At 41.5% G+C, this 16,695-nt stretch overlaps 1 long non-coding RNA gene and 1 pseudogene across 3 annotated transcripts; both read right to left on the minus strand.

The window, feature by feature from the left end:
• Positions 1 to 4,718: 4,718 nt before the first annotated feature.
• On the minus strand, positions 4,719 to 15,372 carry LOC112442365 (uncharacterized). 3 transcript variants are annotated; one of them, XR_003030475.2, is made up of 3 exons: positions 14,831 to 15,372; positions 13,697 to 13,780; positions 4,719 to 5,135 (listed from the first exon to the last, which is right to left on the minus strand). It is a non-coding gene; the product is annotated as an uncharacterized lncRNA (long non-coding RNA). The 3 variants fall into 3 exon arrangements; XR_009491223.1 differs by having other exon boundaries at positions 13,697 to 14,703; XR_009491224.1 differs by having other exon boundaries at positions 13,697 to 14,735.
• Positions 15,373 to 15,889: 517 nt separating this feature from the next.
• On the minus strand, positions 15,890 to 16,261 carry LOC107131453 (bolA-like protein 3; annotated as a pseudogene).
• Positions 16,262 to 16,695: the final 434 nt, after the last annotated feature.

A 16,695-nucleotide genomic window follows, 5' to 3' on the forward strand; every position in this document is an offset into this window, starting at 1 on the left:
CTTTAAATGATTATAAACTGCGTTTTTGTTTATTTTATCCAACGGGTTTTAATTATTTCCCTTTCTAAACCCAACTCTTTAAACAGTGACATAAAGGGGGTTGTATAAGCAACTCTTACAATGACAAATATCATTGTGTAAGGTTAAGCTACAGAGAAAAATTAACTGATATATATACTGTGAAACGATTATCACAATGTTTACCTAGCATCCATAGTTTCGTATAGATAACCTAAAAAGAGACAGCAAAATAGGAGAAAAAAACATTTTTTTTCTTTTGATGAGAACTGCATTATTCTTTCAGAGAAGGCGATGGCACCCCACTCCAGTACTCTTGCCTGGAAAATCCCATGGACGGAGGGGCCTGGTGGGCTGCAGTCCATGGGGTCGCTAGGAGTCAGACACGACTGAGCGACTTCACTTTTTTCACTTTTATGCATTGGAGAAGGAAATGGCAACCCATTCCAGTGTTCTTGCCTGGAGAATCCCAGGGATGGGGGAGCCTGGTGGGCTGCGTCTATGGGGTCGAACAGAGTCGGATAGGACTGAAGCGACTTAGCAGCAGCAGCAGCATTAATCTTTAAAATACTCTATTCTGTACTTTGGAGGAAGTGCTTAGTCACGCAGCTGTGTCGGATTCTTTGCGACCCCATGGACTATAGCCTGCCAGGCTCCTCTGTCCGTGGGACTCTCCAGGCAAGAATACTTGAGTGGGTTGCCAGGCCGATCTTCCCAAACCAGGGATCAAACCCATGTCTTGTGCATTGCAGGCGAATTCTTTACTGTCTGAGCCACCAGGGAAGCCTAACTGTTAAGTATCTTTCCCAAAAACTTGTTTAGGAAATTACACTAAATAATATTCATAATGTAATTTCAAGTTGATTATATGTTCAGTGTGAACATAATTAGAATCTTTGACTTGCTATTTGCAAGTTCTAATATATTTTAGGTCTTTATTTTCTAAAGCTATGACAAATCTCTACAGCATATTAAAAAGGAGAGACATTACTTTGCCCACAAAGGTCTGTATAGTAAAGGTATGGGCCAGTAGTCATGTATGGATATGAGAGCTGGACCATAAAGAAGGCTGAGTGGTAAAGAATTGATGCTTTTGAATCGTGGTGTTGGAGAAGACTCTTGAGAGTCCCTTGGACTGCAAGGAGATCAAACCAGTCAATCCTAAAGGAGATCAATCCTGAATATTCACTGGAAGGGTTGATGTCGAAGCTGAAGCTCCAATACTTTGGTCACCTGATGTGAAGAGTCAACTTTTAGAAAAGACCCCAATGCTGGGAAAGATTGAAAGCTGGAGAAGAAGGGGACGACAGAGAATGAGATGCTTGAATGGCGTCATCAACTCAACGGACATAAGTGAGCAAGCTTTTCGAGATGGTGAAGGACAGGGAAGCCTGTCATGCTGCAGTCCATGGGGCTGCAAAGAGTCGGACACGACTGTGCAACTGAACAACAACGTTCTATCAAATGTGGATAACAAAGTCTGAAAAATACACTCTTCTGAAGATTTGGGATTTATGGATAAACTCCATACGCCCATCATCATGGGATCTAATCAACATTTTCAGAACTTTCAAAAATGGCAGATTACACGTTATTTTCAAAAACACATATCAAAATATATCAGTCTTAGCAATATCTTCTTAGATGCACTTCTAGTAGCCAACTTCCACACTTAAAGTTTGTTTCAGAGCAGGCTGTTTGATTCAAAATATTATAGGCATTCTTTTCATTATTCACTTCAGTTCAGTTGCTCAGTTGTGTCCGACTCTTTGTGATCCCATGAACTGCAGCACACCAGGCCTCCCTGTCCATCACCAACTCCCGGAGTTCACTCAAACTCATATCCATCAAGTCAGTGATGCCATCCAGCCATCTCATCCTCTGTCGTCCCCTTCTCCTCCTGCCCCCAATCCCTCCCAGCATCAGAGTCTTTTCCAATGAGTCAACTCTTTGCATGAGGTTGCCAAAGTATTGGAGTTTCAGCTTTAGCATCAGTCCTTCCAAAGAACACCAAGGACTGATCTCCTTTAGAATGGACGGTTGGATCTCCTTGCAGTCCAAGGGACTCTCAAGAGTCTTCTCCAACACCACAGTTCAAAAGCATCAATTCTTTGGTGCTCAGCTTTCTTCACAGTCCAACTCTCACATCCATACATGACCACTGGAAAAACCATAGCCTTTCCTAGATAGACCTTTGTTGGCAAAGTAATGTCTCTGCCTTTTAATATGCTATCTAGGTTGGTCATAACTTTCCTTCCAAGGGGTAAGGGTCTTTTAATTTCTTGGCTGCAATCACCATCTGCAGTGATTTTGGAGCCCCCCAAAATGAAGTCTGACACTGTTTCCCCATCTATTTCCCATGAAGTGATCGGACCGGATGCTATGATCTTCATTTTCTGAATGTTGAGCTTTAAGCCAACTTTTTCACTCTCCTCTTTCACTTTCATCAAGAGGCTCTTTAGCTCCTCTTCACTTTATGCCATAAGGGTGGTGTCATCTGCATATCTGAGGTTATTGATATTTCTTCCAGCAATCTTGATTCCAGCTTGTGCTTCTTCCAGCCCAGCATTTCTCATGATGTACTCTGCATATAAGTTAAATAAGCAGGGTGACAATATACACCCTTGATGTACTCCTTTTCCTATTTGGAACCAGTGTGTTGTTCCACGTCCAGTTCTAACTGTTGCTTCTTGACCTGCATACAGGTTTCTCAAGAGGCAGGTCAGGTGGTCTGGTATGCCCTTCTCTTTCAGAATTTTCCACAGTTTTTTGTGATCCACACAGTCAAAGGCTTTGGCATAGTCAATAAAGCAGAAATAGATGTTTTTCTGGAACTCTCTTGCTTTTTCGATTGCCAGCGGATGTTGGCAATTTGATCTCTGGTTCCTCTGCCTTTTCTAAAACTAGCTTGAACATCTGGAAATTCACGGTTCACATAATGCTGAAGCCTGGCTTGGAGAATTTTGAGCATTACTTTACTAGCATGTGAGATGAATGCAATTGTGCAGTAGTTTAAGCATTCTTTGGCATTGCCTTTCTTTGGGCTTCCCTGGTGGCTCAGACGGTAAAGCGTCTGTCTGCAATGCAGGAGACCCGGGTTTGATTCCTGGATTGGGAAGGTCCCCTGGAGAAGGAAATGGTAATCCACTCCAGCATTCTTGCCTGGAAAATCCCATGGATGGAGGAGCATGATAGGCTACAGTCCATGGGGTCGCAAAGAGTCAGACACAACTGAGCTACTAGCTACTACTTCTTTGGAATTGGAATGAAAACTGAGCTTTTCCAGTCCTGTGGCCACTGCTGAGTTTTCCAAATTTGCTGGCATAGCATGATTAGAAGCTCCCATCACTATGACTTGGCACCTGGGATCCATATCCAGTCCATCCCAAAGAGTCATAAACTGAGCTTTCATCATGGCTAGGCTTCATGGTCAGAAACTGAACATTCTCATGCTCAGGTGCCTCAAGTCCTAATGCATAAGTCCTCAACATAAAGGTTTTCCCACACTCATTCCATTTGGGAGGTGTTGCTCCAGTATGTTCCCCAACTTGTGATCTTTGGGTGAAAGCCTTGCCACACACTTTATATCTGTGTGCTTTCTCTTCAAGATAAATATTCTGCCATCTAGTGATAAGTGAACAATAACATGAAGCTTTGCCATATTCACTGCAATTTAAATCATGAAGTATTTGGTAAGTCTAAGGCACAACCTAAAAGCTATTCAAAATTCAGTTCATTCGTACTGTTTGGTGCAGTACAAACAACTTGATTACTGGTGCAAGAGGGACCAGTGAGGAAAGGTTGCTCGCATTCCTGAACTGGTGATGAACTTTTTGAGAATGAGTAGATATTCAACGGCCTGACCACATTAAATATCATCTGCGCTTGATCCAGTGTGAATATTCTCATGAAGCATAAGATATGAACCACTGCCAAAAGCACTGCAACCTCTATATTTTCAAGGGCTCTCACCTCTGTACATCATCTGATGGCAAGTTAGGCTTGAAAGTACACTGAAAAATTTACCACACTCATTACATTTCTAATGTTTCTTTCCAATATGGATCATAAGGTATGCATTCAGACTAAGTACTCTGAGACACTCAATACATTTGTAATGTTCCACTCTTCTATGAATTATCTGATTGTGAGGCTTCCACACACAAAAGCTTTGCCACACTCATGACATTTGTATAGTTTCTTTTGAACTCTGACAGTTAAAGATCAACATATATCACACTTGGATGATGTCTCTTATTTGTGGATTTTCTGATGTTTAGTGAGGTTTGAGACCTGAGTAAAGGCTCTTTTAACACTCAAGACATCTGAAAGGTCTCTCTACAAAATGTACTCTCCGATGACTTGTAAGGTGTGATTTTCGACTGAAACACATGCCACACATTACATTTGTAAGGTTCCTCTCCTGTATGTATTCTCCAATGAAGCTGAAGATGTGCTTTTTGACTAAAGGCTTTTCCACACTTCTTACATTTGTAAGGTTTCTCTCCAGTATGAATTCATTGATGCTTTGCAAGGGTTGCCTTTTCCGTAAAGTCCTTCCCACATTGATTACATTTGTAGGGTTTCTCTCCCATAGGGATTTGAAAGGTTGTTGCTGACTGAAAAAACGCCAGGATTCTTGGCCTCCGGAGGAGAAGAATTCAATCTGGGGCCAGACACGAGGCTTGATCGCTCAGAGATTTGTGTAATAAGGTTTTATTAAAGTATAAAGGAGATAGAGAAAGCCTCTGACATAGGCATCAGAAGGGGACAGAAAGAGTACCCCCCTGCTAGTCTTCAGGTGGATGTTATATACCCACTAGCAGTCTGTTCGGAGAAGGTGATGGCACCCCACTCTAGTACTCTTGCCTGGAAAATCCCATGGACGGCATAGCCTGGTGGGCTGCAGTCCATGGGGTCTCGAAGAGTCAGACACGACTGAGTGACTTCACTTTCACTTTTCACTTTCATGCATTGGAGAAGGAAATGGCAACCCACTCCAGTGTTCTTGCCTGGAGAATCCCAGGGACGGGGGAGCCTGATGGGCTGCCGTCTATGGGGTCGCACAGAGTCCGACACGACTGAAGCGACTTAGCAGCAGCAGCAGCAGCAGCAGTCTGTTAATGAAAGAAAGGAATGTCTTAAAACTCAAAATGGCACCAAGCCCCTCATCCATAAGATGCATTTTGGGATAATCTTGGCACCAGACAATTCATCCTGGGCCATAAAATGATTGACTTGAATCTTGTAGAAGGGCAGATTACCATACATTAGTTTTGTTTACATAGATTAGGGGAACAATATCTGAGTATAACATACTGGTTTGTCAAGTAGATTCTGAGCCATTACATGGAACCAACTTGAAGACGGAGTTTGGGGTAAATGCATGGTACATTATCATAGCTTAAGACAAACATTTCTATAAGAAAAATGCATTGGTTAACTCAAGGTTTGAGAATAGTTAACTTCAGGTGAAACCAGGTGTCATTATGGCAACACAGTATTTTAAGAGAAACCTCCTTTTAAATTTATAAAGAGAAAGAAAAAAATATCACTAGTTTGTTTCCTCCTGCCGCTTAAGAGAGATAAAAACGCCTGACACTTGCAACCTATTTCCTCAGTTTGGAGACCCAGTTTGTTTCCTCCTGCCGCTTAAAAGAGATAAAAATGTCTGACACTTGCAGCCTAATTCCTCCATTTGGAGACCCCTGGCCTTCCTGCCTGTTATCCTCTCAGATTCTCTGATGAATTAAAAGGTATGAACTCTAACTAAACAGCTTACCACAAAAATACATTTATAACCTCCCACTTTTCTTCGATTCTATCTACCATGAACTCTCTGTTGATCTGTGATGTTTGGTTTTTGACTAAAGACACTGCCACATATATCACATTTATATAATTTATATTCTATATGAATTATCTGGTGCCTAGAGAGATTTGCTACAGTACGCTTGCCTGGAAAATCCCATGGATGGAGGAGCCTGGTGGGCTGCAGTCCATGGGGTCGCTAAGAGTTGGACACAACTGAGCAACTTCACTTTCACTTTTCACTTTCATGCACTGGAGAAGGACATGGCAACCCACTCCAGTGTTCTTGCCTGGAGAATCCCAGGGACAGGAGAGCCTGGTGGGCTGCCGTCTATGAGGTCACACAGAGTCAAACACGACTGAAGTGACTTAGCAGCAGCAGCAGCAGAGAGATTTGAGGAGCAATTAAAGCTTCTGCCACACTCATTACGTTTGAAAGGTTTCTCTCCAGTATGAATTCTTTGATTATTTGCAAGGGTTGTTCTATGACTGAAGACCCTGCCACACTCATCACATTTGTAAAGTTTCTCTTCCTTATGAATTCTCTGATGAACTGCAAGGTGTGAATTTGTACTGAAGACCTTGACACATATGTCACACTTATGTAATATCTCATCTGAATAAATTATCTGATGATTCCTGAGAGCTGAGACATGACTAAAGGTTTTCCTACACTCAATATACTTGGAAGCTCTTTCCCGGTATGCTGTTGGATCTTGTGTCAGTAATAAAGGATGCAAAAAATCATTCCCAAATATATTAGAAAGGTTAGTTTGGACACCAGGAGGTATTCCTTGAAGTGGTGAAGGTAACAAAGTACTGTTGACAGACCTCGTAACTTCATTACATTCAGAAATTATCCCATCAGTTTGAAATATCTGCAATTTATCCTGCAGGTTTAATCCAAGCCTATTTACAAAGGGCTTGATTTCCAAATCCTTTCTTCACTGTTGACCTCTGCCATCAGTGAGAATTCCATCATGAGTTATAGGCGTTCCTTTGTTATTTCTTCCACCACTTCTCCAACGACACTCAAAGTCATACATGTCTTCCTGGAGTTCCCTGAGGTAAAAATGTTTGATTTCATGACTTTTAGGTCTTCCCAAGATTGCTGTTTGGAATACTTCTCCTATATCACTGTCTGCTTTGGGTTGTAATTGGTTGACCACATGTATCAGATAGATAGATCTATAAGACATAAAGACTCTATATTCACTAAAATTCGTCAATAAGTGTCTCAGTGTCTATTACACCAAAAGTAATACATCTATAACAGTTATAAAACTTTTCCCAACTATGTAATATTTTTCATTTTCGAAAAATTTTGAAACTTTCCAAATATGATATTAAAATTCTGAGAAACACTAGAGCAATAAACTTGTTTATTAAAAATAAGAGTTGTAAAAGATAATTCAAATTGATTTTAGGGAAGAATACTTGCAAACAGCCTATGACAAAAACACGTATACTAGAAAAACATGTCAGCTCACACAAAAACACTATTTTTGCACCATGACTTCCATGCATGTACCAATTAACAGTAAACACACTGCAGTCTCATAATTGAGGAGAAAAAAGTACTCTACTATAGATATATTCTCCACACTTACTGTACACAAATAAATGCTAATGAACACACAATATATTGTAATGCTAAAGAATCCAAAACGAGTTTATCTAATAATATGTTGCTATTTAGATCTGTAATATATATACCATAGAGAAAAAAATTCAATACTACAGTTTTTATGAAACAAAATATCTTTCTAAATATGTCCTACAAGATAACATATGCATAATAGGCATTTTGCAACATTAACAAGTAAAAATATATATATAGAAATAATGAAAGACTTCAAAGCAATTACAAGATACAATATCAACATGCAAACCCAATTGGGTTTCTAAACTTTAAAAATGAACAATCAAAGTAATTCAACTGACAAGAAAATTAAAAAAGAATACTTCATCATAACATTATACAAGAAGGGAAGAATTTTTATACTGCAAACTAATGACTTCTGCAAAATATTAGAGAAGACACAAATAAATGTAACACCCCATGCTTCACAGATATTGTGAAGCTGATATTGTCAAGATGTCAGGACTAGTCAAAGTTAACAAAAGATTCAAAACAATCCTTAGTGAAATCCAAACTCTGCTTTTCTTAAGAAACAGATGAATCAATCCTACAATTCCTATGGAATCACAGAAGACAATGAACAGCAAAAACAAACTAGAAAGCAAAGTCAGACATCTCATATTTCTTTATTTCAAAACTGAATCCAACACTACACTAATCAAAGCAGTATGGTACCAATATAAAGACAGACACCTGAGGAACACAACAGATTCAGAAAAATACTTTTATGTGTAAGGTCACATGATGTTCCACAATAGTGTCCAGACCAAGTAATGGGGCAAGGGCAATCTATGGAACAAAGGTGTTGTGAAAACTGGATATTCACATATAGAATTTAGTGGGAGCATTATTATACACTATACACAAAAATTAACTCAAAATGCTTCAAAGACCTAGACCTCAGTCGCTAGTGTATAAAGCTCCTATAAGTAAATGAACAAAGAATGATTCTTGACAGTGGACTCACCAAAGATTTATCAGATACAACAACAAAAGCTCATGCCAAGAAAATAAAAAGATAAACTGGACACATCCTAATTATCAAGTATTGTGCACTAATCCATCCTCAGCAGAGTGAAAAAACAATGTACACTATAATACAAAATATTTGCCAAGCATATATTCAATAATAGCTTAACATCAAGAATACATAAAGAACTCTAAAAAGTACTGATCACCAATTCCACCATAGGGGTGGGGGAGCTTTCTTAACCAACCATCCCACATATTGCAAATAAAACACAAAGAGTAACATAAAATAGAAACTTAATGATAAAAATAAAAGACATTCATTTATAATGCATAAAAATATAAAAAAAGGAAAGTAGCAATGCCTTGAAAAAAAACAAATGATGGTTCATCACTAAAGTTATCGCTCCACTACATAAGCTCTGTCATTAAGTTACTACAAAATTAAGTGTGGAGGCAGAATGATCAATAGCACCCAGGTGACAAGCATGCAGCATCAGCAACAGTTTAGTCAACAGCCTCACAAAAATGAGGGTGTGAACCTGGACAATACCCTTGTCAGGAGAAGTCCAGCAATGGCTTTAAAGAAAAATCAAAATCATCAATTATGATAATAAGAGAAATAGCACTGACTGAAAGTGTTTGAATACTTTAAGTCAAGAAGCTAAGCAAGGACACTTATGGCTCAAAGAAATCAAGAAAATTTTTGAACATCTACATGAAACTGAAAGTACAACACTCCAAAATTTATAACATGCAGTGAAGGCTATAATAAGAGAAGTCTACATGGCTAAGAAACTTCTCAGGTGGTTCAGTGGTAAACAACATGCTTGCCAATGCAGGAGACCCAGGAGATTCAGGTTTGATCCCTAGGTTGGGAAGATCCCTGGAGAAGGAAATGACGACTCACTTAAGTATTCTTTCTTGGGAAATCTCATGAAGAGAAGAGCCAGATGGGCTACAGCCCATGGGATGCAAAAAGTCAGACATGACAGAGCACACACACATGCACGTGGCTAAATGGTTACCACAAAAAGGAAAAAGAAGTCCAATCAGGAAACTATTTTTACATCTCAAGGAAGGAGAAAGAGAACAAACTAAATTCAGCTTTGACAGAACAAAAGAGTTAAATAAGAAAGATTCAGATCCTGCAAACCCACTCCTGGGCATTTATCTGAAGAAAACCATAATTCAAAACAACAGTGCACCCTAATGTTCACTGTAGCACTATTTACAATAGGCAAGGCATGGAAACAATCTAAATGCCCAGCAACAGAGGAATGGATAAAGAAGACATGGTACATATATACAAGAATATCAGTCGTGTCCGACTCTTTGCGATCCCATGGACTATACAGTCCATGACATTCTCCAGGCCAGAATACTGGAGTGGGTAGCCTTTCCCTTCTCCAGGGGATCTTCCCAACCCAGGGATCAAACCCAAGTCTCCTGCATTGCAGGTAAATTCTTTACCAACTGAGCTATCAGGGAAGCCCAAATGAAATATTAACTCCTGCATGAAACAAAAAAGAAAGAAAGAATGCCATTTGCAACTACATGCATGGAACTAGAGATTATCACGTTATGACCAACCTAGACAGCATATTGAAAAGCAGAGACATTACTTTGCCAACAAAGGTCCGTCTAATCAAGGCTATGGTTTTTCCAGTGGTCATGTATGGAAGTGAGAGTTGGACTATAAAGAAAGCTGAGCGCTGAAGAATTGATGCTTTTGAACGGTGGTGTTGGAGAAGACTCTTGAGAGTCCCTTGGACTGCATGGAGATCCAACCAGTCCATTCTAAAGGAGATCAGACGTGGGTGTTCATTGAAAGGACTGATGTTGAAGCTGAAACTCCAATACTTTGGCCACCTGATGCAAAGAGCTGACTCACTGGAAAAGACCTTGATATTGGGAAAGATTGAGGGCAGGGGAAGGGGACAACAGAGGATGGATGGTTGGATGGCATCATCGACTCAATGGACATGGCTTTGGGTGGAGTCCAGGAGTTGGTGATGGACAGGGAGGACTAGCAATGCTGCAGTTCATGGGGTCACAAAGAGTTGGACACGACTGAGCAACTGAACTGACTGAGAGATTATCATACTAAGTGAATAAGCCAGACAGAGAAACACAAATTATCACTTGTGTGTGAAATTAAAATAAAAAAAGATCCAATTGAATTTATGAAACACAAACAGACCGAGAGACACGGAAAACAAACACAGAGGTGACCAAAGCAGAAGGTGGGAGGGATAAATCAGGATTGGGGATTAATACAGACACACTCCTAGGTATAAAACAGATATCCAACAAGGACCTACTACACAGCACAGGGAACTATACTTCATAGTTTGTAATAGCTTATAAGGGAAAAGGATGTGTCAAAGAATATATATAAATAAAACTGAATCACTTTGCTCTATACCCAAAATTAACTGAACATTGTAAATCAACATACTTCAATAAAAAATTTCTAAGTAATAATACCTACAAATTACAAATACATATCATAAAATAAACAGGTAAATTTGTAGAAACATACTGCTACTGCTACTGCTAAGTCATTTCAGTCGTGTCCGACTCTGTGTGATCCCATAGACGGCAGCCCACTAGGCTCCCCCGTCCCTGGGATTCTCCAGGCAAGAACACTGGAGTGGGTTGCCATTTCCTTCTCCAATGCATGAAAGTGAAAAGTGAAAGTGAAGTCGCTCAGTCGTGTCCGACCCTCAGCAACCCCCTTGGACTGCAGCCTACCAGGCTCCTCTGTCCATGGGATTTTCCAGGCAAGAGTACTGGAGTGGGCTGCCATTGCCTTCTCCATGAAACATACTATCTAATCCTTAATCATGAAGCAAATAAAAATGTGAACCAAATTATAACTAGAAAGATTCAAGCAGTAATTAAAATCCTCAAACTAAGAAAAACCTAGGATCAGATGCCATCTGTGAAATTATACTAAACCTTTACAAAAGAAGTACCTCTAATCCTGCCAAAAATATTACAAAGAGTTGAAGATGCAACACTGACAAACTCACTGAATAGAGCCAACATGATTCTGAAATCGTCCCAAAAAAGATCAAAGAACAAAAAAAAAAAAATCCAATACTCCCTGATGAATATTGATGCAAAATCCTTAACAAAACACCAGCAAACCAACTTCAACCCCACATTAAAAAGATCTGAATTCATGACCAAGTGAATTTTATTCATATAAGGCAAAGAGGACTCAACAAACAAAAATCAACTTATACGTTACATTAACAGAATAAAGGGAAAAAACAACAGATGACCACCTCAACTGATACAGAAAAAAAGTATCTTACAAAATTCAACAACCTTTAAATATATATATACAAACTAGAAAAGATAAAGTATCTCAAAGTAAAATATACCCTGTATGAAAAGAGCACACCTAACATTGTTCTCAATGGTGAAAGACTGAAAACTTCCTCTGAGATCAGGAAGCAGGCAAGGACGTGCACTCTGCACCACTGTTCAACAAAGGACTGAAACCCCTAACCAGAGCAATTAGACAAGAAAAAGAAATCAAAGCTTTCCAAAGTGAAAAATTAGAAAGTTGCCTTCTTTCCTAGAGGACAAGGTCTTTTATGCATAAACTGTAAAGACTCCACACAGACACAAAAAAACCCTGCCACATCAAATAACAATTTTAGCAAACTATCAGGATACAAAAGTCAACATGCAAATCAGTTGCATTTCTCTACAAAATGAACAATGTCAAAAGAAAATCACATAACAATTTTATTTACTATTGTATTAAAAATGGATGAAATATTTAGGAATAATTCACCAAGGAGATGAAACATATACACTGAAAACTACTTAACCACTTCTAAAAGAAATCCAAAATAAACAAATAAATCTAGTAGTCATGGACTGGAAATCTCAGTACTCTTTAAATTTGCAAGTTACCCAAAGTGTTCCACAGATTTAATGAATTCATTATGAAACTTAAAATAGAAATGCTTGCAGAAATAGAAAAAACTTGCCAGAAGTCATAAAGAATCTCAAGGGGACCACAAACGGCAAAAATACTCTTCAATAAGTAGAAAGAAGAAAGATGAAGGCCACCCTTTTTAAAATTTCAAGCCATATCAAAATATAATCCAGATGGTGTAGTACTGGCATAAAAACAGATTTATACACCAAGGAAACAGAAGAGAATGCTCAGAAATAACCATTTGCATATATTTAAAATTTAATGATAAGGATGCTAAGAAAACCCAGTGGAAAAAAGACAGTTGCCATAACAAATGATGAAATTACGGGTTAAACAATGAAGAGGAAACCTCACGTGCATCAAAAGTAAAAAATCTCTGTGCCAAACCACAAAATGAACACCGTGAAAAGACAAAATCTGAAGAATGAAGGCAATGAAAGTGAATTTCCAGCTGTGAGATTTAGATTCATGTCACAGTTTCAAACAGATGATGGAATAGCACACCCTCTATCACTGATACCTGATTCTGAACTTTCCATCCCATTTCCAATCAAGATTTTGAAGTCAGTGCCTCACTCACTTAGCTTCAATTACCTTAGAACAAATTTTCCTTTTTAGGTCTACTTCCAGATTTTACCAGGTACTGTGCATGTTAATACCTGACTTCTACCCACAGCTTCTTAATCCTGATTGACAGAGCAGACTGCACATCCAGAAGAGCCCTAGGCAATCCCTGCTGCCCAACAGCACTGAGCTGCTGCTGCTGCTGCTGCTGCTAAGTCGCTTCAGTCATGTCCGACTCTGTGCGACCCCATAGATGGCAGCCTACCAGGCTTCCCATCCCTGGGAGTCTCCAGGCAAGAACACTGGAGTGGGTTGCCATTTCCTTCTTCAATGCATGAAAGTGAAAAGTTAAAGTGAAGTCGCTCAGTTGTGCCCGACTCTAGCGACCCCATGGACTGCAGCCTACCAGGCTCCTCCGTCCATGGGATTTTCCAGGCAAAAGTACTGGAGTGGGGTGCCACTGCCTTCTCCAACAGCACTGAGACCCCTTCTCAAACCTGTGGGTGTGAAGCCCTGCCCAGGATGGTGCCCTCCACACAAGGTCCAGGCCACTGGGTCATGGGGTAATGGGATCTAAGTGGAGACGACAGGCCCTGAAGGAAGTTCCCTGGTGAGTGTGCATGTACAGGCGTCAGGAAGGATACTTCAGAGTCACAGATGATTAGTAAGTCCAAAGAAGGGCATTTCAGGAAGGACAGACTGAGAATCAACTGAGAATATGATTTTACCTGAGAAAGAGGCATTCCTGTTGCCTTTCCTTTCTTCCTCTTTCCAGCTTCTTCCTCAGACAATGTAAGTTTTTAGAAGTTGATCTGGCAAGTGGAAAAACGGCTGCTTAAGGCTTAGAATCAACATCCCCCACTTCGTTTGCCACAACCACAAAAAAAGGAAGACCTCACTATGTGGAACAGTCCTTTGGTGTCCACTGCCTCGGGTGGGATGCTGTTTCTGCCCTCCTATTTCTTCCCTCACACCTGTCCTGCCCCCCTCTGCAACTTGTTCTCCTCTTGCTGCTCTTCTCCCCACCCCCACCCTTCTAATTGTCCTAAATATCTATACATCTGTCTCTTTCTTTCTCCAACTCTGTTCCCTCTCTGCCTCCTAGTCACACCCCTTCTCTCCCTGTTACACTCCCACTCTGGGGCACTCCAGGTTTCTAGGCTTATTTCCTCCTCTTCTCTTCTCCTACTGCTGCTAAGTCACTTCAGTCGTGTCCGACTCTGTGTGACCCCATAGATGGCAGCCCACCAGGATCCCCCGTCCCTGGGATTCTCCAGGCCAGAACACTGGAGTGGGTTGCCATTTCCTTCTCCAATGCATGAAAGTGAAAAGTGAAAGTGAAGTCGCTCAGTCGTGTCTGACTCTTAGCGACCCCATGGACTGCAGCCTACCGGGCTCCTCTGTCCATGGGATTTTCCAGCCAAGAGTACTGGAGTGGGGTGCCATTGTCAACACCTATCCCTGTTTCTCTCCTAGGATCACCCCTTGTCAGCCCTCCTATCGCAGACGCAGAGCCCCTGTCTCGTTGTCTCCAACTCCTGGAGATCCCACGCAGTGGTCCATTTCTCTTTCACCCACCCGCTACTTTAAGGGAGAAATCTATTTCATGTTACCATCCCTTTGCAAGTGCCTCAGCCATCCTGGGCGACCCCGTCGGTTCTCCCATCGTTTTCCACTTCTGACTTTGCCTTTCACTCTCAGTCACTGCTTCTTCTGATCCCCCTAGCCCACGTATCTACAGAAATGATGAGTAAATGAAACGCCCGCCTATCAAAAGAGCACATTTTCCAACGAGACGGACTCGTGACGGAAAAACGCTGGGTGTCACACGTCCAGCCCAGGGGTGAGGAAAAGGGACTGACCAGGAAGGGAGGCCTGCGGGGCAGAACGATCGGCCTGAGGAGACGCGAGGGCAGAGAGGCTGGAAGCGAGGGGGTCTCAGGGGTCGGGCGGGCTCTCCGGAATCCCAGGACCGGGGAGAGGAATCGGCTTCTCCGGGAGTGGAACTGTCGACGCGACCTCCAGGGGTCGACAGGGTGAGGCGGTGGAGGTGGGCGTGCCCGAATCCCCCTCGCGCCCGGGGACTTGACAAGGCACAGGCGCAGGTACTAACGGTTAAGTTTTAAGCATGAAAATATCCCGGAAGGCGGCGTCTCCGGGGCCAAAGGCGAAAACCAAACGGCAAGGACAAGCCTCACAGCGATTTCGAATACTTGACCTAAACGGCGGCCTCTGGGTTTATTTAGGGCGGAGTTCGGGGTATTGGGATATTACTGCCGCAGAACCAGCCGGACCCTGAAGATGGGCGTGGCGAAGGCAGGCGCTTAGGGTTACTCTAGGAAAAAAAACAAGCAAAGGCCGTGCGGCGACCTTCTCTGTCCGCTTTCCGCTTCCGCAGGAAACTGCGCACGCGCGGATAACGAGGCGGAACTTCCGGGTCGGGGGCTGGGCGGATCGCTGCAGGCGAGGGGCGGGGCGAGGAGCGTCCCGGTAGGCAGGCCGAGAGTAAGGCGGGGCAACGGGCAGGGAGGTGCTTAACAGTTCTGTCATGCCTCATAAATTACATCTGTTTTTTTTTTTTAATCTGTTGCATTTAACATCTATATAGATAGCATATTCTTCTATAATTACAATATGGAAATGTCTATGACCAAATAAACTTTTTGTCATATGTTGAGGAAAGAACGGTGGTAGTAGTGAAAGTCGCTGGGTCGCATCCGACTCTGCGACCCCATGGTCTATACAGTCCATGGAATTCTCCAGGCCAGAATACTGGAGTGGGTAGTATTTCCTTTCTGCGTGGCATCTTCCCAAACCAGGGATCTAACCCAGGTCTCCCGCCTTGCAGGCGGATTCTTTACCACCTGAGCCACAAGGGAAGCCCTGTTAGTAAGATTCATCCAGTGTTTTAGCAACAACATCTAAGCAGCCACGGTATGGTCAGTGTTGGGGACAGACTTAAAAATCTGCAATCGGTGCATACCTTTGATTTCTTCTTTTAGAGCCTGTTGGCTGCTGGACAGTTCTCTTCTCCTTAAATTCTTCCCATTTAATTTGAATTTTATACATTCCCCCACAGCCTCCTGGAAATTTTGAGGATTTGGGTCACTTTGCTCTCCCCCTCCGGATGCGAGGAAAACATGCACTGGGCACAGTGGAGAGGAGGAAGCTGGCGGGTTCCGCGGACCAGAGGCGCTGCTGCGGCGGGGCTCCACGCCGCCATGCCCGCAGAGGCGGCCGGCCTTCCCAGGTCGCTGTGTCACCCCGTTACACTTTTAAGGCAAAAGCTTATAACTTTGTAGACCAGTTATGTTGGAAACTAGGATCTTTCCTCCTAACAAGTAGAAAAATTTCAATAAAGATTTTATTTTCCTTTTTAAAATTTTTTGCAATTACGAAAGTATGACAACACATTTACATGAGGCTTTGAAAATAGTTACAGACAGTTCCACTATATATTACAATTTTTTTAAGAGTAGACAAATTAAGATTTTTAGTTGGAATTTCAATATTAAACCCTCAAAAATTAATATAATGGACAGGAAAGTAGGATATACTAGACCTGAAAAGAACTGTGAACCAATTGAACATAATTAAGACTTATACAATTTTCACACAACAGCAGGATACATATTTTATTCAAGTTCCCATAGACTATTAACCAGGAGACACTGGAACATGATGTAAAACAAGGTGCAAAAGTTTCATGGTCTAAATAGAGTGTTGA

This window comes from Bos taurus, chromosome 18 (genome assembly GCF_002263795.3).
Source record: "Bos taurus isolate L1 Dominette 01449 registration number 42190680 breed Hereford chromosome 18, ARS-UCD2.0, whole genome shotgun sequence".
Classification (NCBI taxonomy): Eukaryota; Metazoa; Chordata; class Mammalia; order Artiodactyla; family Bovidae; genus Bos; species Bos taurus.